General features: G+C 53.9%; 1 non-coding gene across 1 annotated transcript in view; it reads right to left on the bottom strand.

Moving 5' to 3' along the window:
- LOC126110653 (small subunit ribosomal RNA) overlaps positions 1-1,357 on the bottom strand; it is a 1,909-nt gene extending 552 nt beyond the window's left edge. Inside the window, exon 1 of the ribosomal RNA XR_007523823.1 lies at positions 1-1,357. This exon is cut by the window's left edge and continues 552 nt beyond it. This is a non-coding gene — a ribosomal RNA (small subunit ribosomal RNA).
- Positions 1,358-5,000: the final 3,643 nt, after the last annotated feature.

Here is a 5,000-nt window from a genome sequence, read left to right as displayed (position 1 = left end):
GAATCAAGAAAGAGCTATCAATCTGTCAATCCTTCCGGTGTCCGGGCCTGGTGAGGTTTCCCGTGTTGAGTCAAATTAAGCCGCAGGCTCCACTCCTGGTGGTGCCCTTCCGTCAATTCCTTTAAGTTTCAGCTTTGCAACCATACTTCCCCCGGAACCCAAAAGCTTTGGTTTCCCGGAGGCTGCCCGCCGAGTCATCGGAGGAACTGCGGCGGATCGCTGGCTGGCATCGTTTATGGTTAGAACTAGGGCGGTATCTGATCGCCTTCGAACCTCTAACTTTCGTTCTTGATTAATGAAAACATACTTGGCAAATGCTTTCGCTTCTGTTCGTCTTGCGACGATCCAAGAATTTCACCTCTAACGTCGCAATACGAATGCCCCCGCCTGTCCCTATTAATCATTACCTCGGGTTCCGAAAACCAACAAAATAGAACCGAGGTCCTATTCCATTATTCCATGCACACAGTATTCAGGCGGGCTTGCCTGCTTTAAGCACTCTAATTTGTTCAAAGTAAACGTGCCGGCCCACCCAGACACTCAATAAAGAGCACCTTGGTAGGATTTCAACGGGGTCCGCCTCGGGACGCACGAACACGCACGAGGCGGTCGCACGCCTTCGGCTCGCCCCACCGGCAGGACGTCCCACGATACATGCCAGTTAAACACCGACGGGCGGTGAACCAACAGCGTGGGACACAAATCCAACTACGAGCTTTTTAACCGCAACAACTTTAATATACGCTATTGGAGCTGGAATTACCGCGGCTGCTGGCACCAGACTTGCCCTCCAATAGATACTCGTTAAAGGATTTAAAGTGTACTCATTCCGATTACGGGGCCTCGGATGAGTCCCGTATCGTTATTTTTCGTCACTACCTCCCCGTGCCGGGAGTGGGTAATTTGCGCGCCTGCTGCCTTCCTTGGATGTGGTAGCCGTTTCTCAGGCTCCCTCTCCGGAATCGAACCCTGATTCCCCGTTACCCGTTACAACCATGGTAGGCGCAGAACCTACCATCGACAGTTGATAAGGCAGACATTTGAAAGATGCGTCGCCGGTACGAGGACCGTGCGATCAGCCCAAAGTTATTCAGAGTCACCAAGGCAAACGGACCGGACGAGCCGACCGATTGGTTTTGATCTAATAAAAGCGTCCCTTCCATCTCTGGTCGGGACTCTGTTTGCATGTATTAGCTCTAGAATTACCACAGTTATCCAAGTAACGTGGGTACGATCTAAGGAACCATAACTGATTTAATGAGCCATTCGCGGTTTCACCTTAATGCGGCTTGTACTGAGACATGCATGGCTTAATCTTTGAGACAAGCATATGACTACTGGCAGGATCAACCAGGGAGCTGCGTCAACTAGAGCTGAGCAGCCGGCCGCCCGGGAGTGTGTCCCAGGGGCCCGCGCGAACACGCAAGCGTCCGCTCAATTATTCTGCAAACAGGAGGAGGCTGAGCTCCCCTGCACAATACACCTCGAAACCCTCTCAGGTCCCGGCGGCGCGCAGCGCCGTCCTAAGTACTTGGTCGGGTTCGAGAGAGGCGCAATCGCCCGGAGTTAGGCGAGTAGACGCTTTAGGTGCGACCACCCGTGCTCCCAACTGAGCTTGCCGCTGCCGACAGAGGCCCGGGAGCGTGCTGTCGTGGCATTGCCGGCGGGAGACAACACGCGCCACCTACGGTGACCGGCAGCTCCAACGCCAGCGCCACAGAAGGGCAAAGGCCCCACGTGGGTGCCGAAGCGAACTCTCCCAGCACAGCGCACGTGCCAACACGTCTGCACAACTGCGATACAAACCACCAGCGAGAACCGCTGGGGCGACCGAGCAGCAGACGGCGTCGCGGCGCCGAGTGCCGGGCGGCGGCGCATCCTCAACGCACACAGTCCTCAGTCGGACCAGCACACTGCAGATGTCCACCGCGCTTCGCACCGGGCCCGCGAGGACCCACTTTGGCCGCCCGGCGCCGCGCGCAGGGTGCCCCGGCGCGCAGCTGCGCCGCCTGCCGCGTCCGTCGGCCGGCGCGCCTGCCACTGGGCGCCCCCACCAGCCGGCTGTAGCGCGTGCGCCCACGCACCGCGCGGCCAGCACGCCGGGCGGCCCCCCCTCACCGGCCGGGGACGGTCCCACCCAGCCACCGCCGCGTATCGCTTCACACACAGATTTGCCCTTACTGATTTACCTCCAGCAACAACAACCGCACCACAATGGGTTTACCAGTTGTTCATTTGCGTTGCGTCACGTCACCAGCAAACGTAGACGTCCATCCCAGTTTGCAAATGCAACGATTATTGCATACCTGTCTGTTAGGTGTCACGACACACTACGTCTGCCCACATACACGCAACAAAATGTGCACGACTAGAGAACACGTGGGAGGTGGCCCCCTACGTATGCGATGTCCATTACGAGACCGACTGTCAACCAGCATCTGTACCATGTCGCAGATGTGGAACGCGGTGCACCATGCTATCACACTGTGTGAGAAGAGACGACTACGTTTGAATACACGCGCCACTACATCAACAGACGGCTCATGCTGATCGCCATCCAGGGCGTCCGTTACTCCCACACGTCTCTATGGCGTACCACACTGCAATGTAGCTGTTATGGGGAGACGGCACGTGGCTGAGTGCACAACATTTGGACCGTATGGTTCGCTGTTGTTGGGCGCAGTCGTACGGTCACACATGTGCCACAGCGTATCATTCAGTACATACGGACCTATGTGCAGTACAATGTGAGGATTAAGCTTACGATATCAGCGGACAGTGGACACAGGCCGTACCACGACGTAGACTGAGCGCTTCGACATGCGAATGCCAGTGAACAGCTGCGAAGGGCATTGAACACGCAAGCACCTGAACGACCAGCGTGCGAAGGCAGGGTGGAGGGGGGGGGGCGATGTACATCCTGCAGTTGTCCACATTACAGTGTACAGCGGGAGCATGTAAAAAGTAAGCAACACTTGCGAAGTGTTCAACATGAAACGACACACAAGAGGGTGGGCGGTGCGAGTAGCGAACTATATTCAGAGGGTTGTGGTTAGACAACACTAGATTAATGTAACGTGTCATATGCCAATTACAGAGCAGGTTAAGGCACAACGTGGGTTAGGTTAAGGCACAACGTGGGTTAGGTTAAGGCACAACGTGGGTTAGGTTAAGGCACAACGTGGGTTAGGTTAAGGCACAACGTGGGTTAGGTTAAGGCACAACGTGGGTTAGGTTAAGGCACAACGTGGGTTAGGTTAAGGCACAACGTGGGTTAGGTTAAGGCACAACGTGGGTTAGGTTAAGGCACAACGTGGGTTAGGTTAAGGCACAACGTGGGTTAGGTTAAGGCACAACGTGGGTTAGGTTAAGGCACAACGTGGGTTAGGTTAAGGCACAACGTGGGTTAGGTTAAGGCACAACGTGGGTTAGGTTAAGGCACAACGTGGGTTAGGTTAAGGCACAACGTGGGTTAGGTTAAGGCACAACGTGGGTTAGGTTAAGGCACAACGTGGGTTACGTTAAGGCACAACGTGGGTTACGTTAAGGCACAACGTGGGTTACGTTAAGGCACAACGTGGGTTACGTTAAGGCACAACGTGGGTTACGTTAAGGCACAACGTGGGTTACGTTAAGGCACAACGTGTGTTAGGTTAAGGCACAACGTGGGTTAGGTTAAGGCACAACGTGGGTTAGGTTAAGGCACAACGTGGGTTAGGTTAAGGCACAACGTGGGTTAGGTTAAGGCACAACGTGGGTTACGTTAAGGCACAACGTGGGTTACGTTAAGGCACAACGTGGGTTACGTTAAGGCACAACGTGGGTTACGTTAAGGCACAACGTGGGTTACGTTAAGGCACAACGTGGGTTACGTTAAGGCACAACGTGGGTTACGTTAAGGCACAACGTGTGTTAGGTTAAGGCACAACGTGGGTTAGGTTAAGGCACAACGTGGGTTAGGTTAAGGCACAACGTGGGTTACGTTAAGGCACAACGTGGGTTACGTTAAGGCACAACGTGGGTTACGTTAAGGCACAACGTGGGTTACGTTAAGGCACAACGTGGGTTACGTTAAGGCACAACGTGTGTTAGGTTAAGGCACAACGTGGGTTAGGTTAAGGCACAACGTGGGTTAGGTTAAGGCACAACGTGGGTTAGGTTAAGACACAAATTGCGTTACAAATTGCGTTACATTGCGGTACAAATTGCGTTACATTGCGGTACAAATTGCGTTACATTGCGGTACAAATTGCGTTACAAATTTGGTTAGGTTAAGGTGCAAAATGGGTTGGATTACAGTACACAACATGGTAAGAGATAGTGTGTTTGGGGGGGGGGGGGGGGGGGCAGGTTCGTTGGTAGTGATCATTGTAAGTGAATGTCTGAGGCAGCGTCAGTATGTCACAGCAGTTCTGTCTCGTCAGGATGCGCTTTTCGCTCGTGACTGGAGGCGCGCCGCGTCTGTGGTTGCGGCAAGGGAGTGGCAGACCTGTGTGATTCATTCCTGCCATTGTTTCTGTGCCGTAACAGGAGGCAGTGTGGTGGTGTTGGGTGCACCCCTGTGTAGGACATGTGTGGGTGTTGGTGGCTTATCTGAGCAATTGTGGATGTTGGACGGGTGGGATATTCTATTTTATAATTGGACCCCCTGGTGTGGTTATCATAGTGTGGATGGTGTACTGTGGCGGAGAGGATGCACCGGACGTTGGTCCATGCTGGTGCTTACATATCGTATCTGTGTCTGTTACAGGCAGAGAGTAATGTGTGATGGAGTGTCTCGCTGAGGTGTGGTTCATATTGTGTGCACAGACTTACAGCATGTATAGGGACAGCGGGAATTTGGCATATTGGATATAACTCGTCATGAAACGCAAGATATAGGGGTGGATTGCAACGTACGAGTGCGGGAAGAGTCCGCCGTTCATCCGCTTGGGTTGCGATTTGGGCGGTTGGGGTGGGGCACGTGCGGGTGCGGGTGGAGTGATTGTCGGTTGACTACT

Source organism: Schistocerca cancellata, unplaced genomic scaffold (assembly GCF_023864275.1).
Source record: "Schistocerca cancellata isolate TAMUIC-IGC-003103 unplaced genomic scaffold, iqSchCanc2.1 HiC_scaffold_22, whole genome shotgun sequence".
Taxonomy (NCBI): Eukaryota; Metazoa; Arthropoda; class Insecta; order Orthoptera; family Acrididae; genus Schistocerca; species Schistocerca cancellata.
Note: the sequence above shows the minus strand (reverse complement) of the source record. Positions and strands in the feature narration are given on the sequence as shown.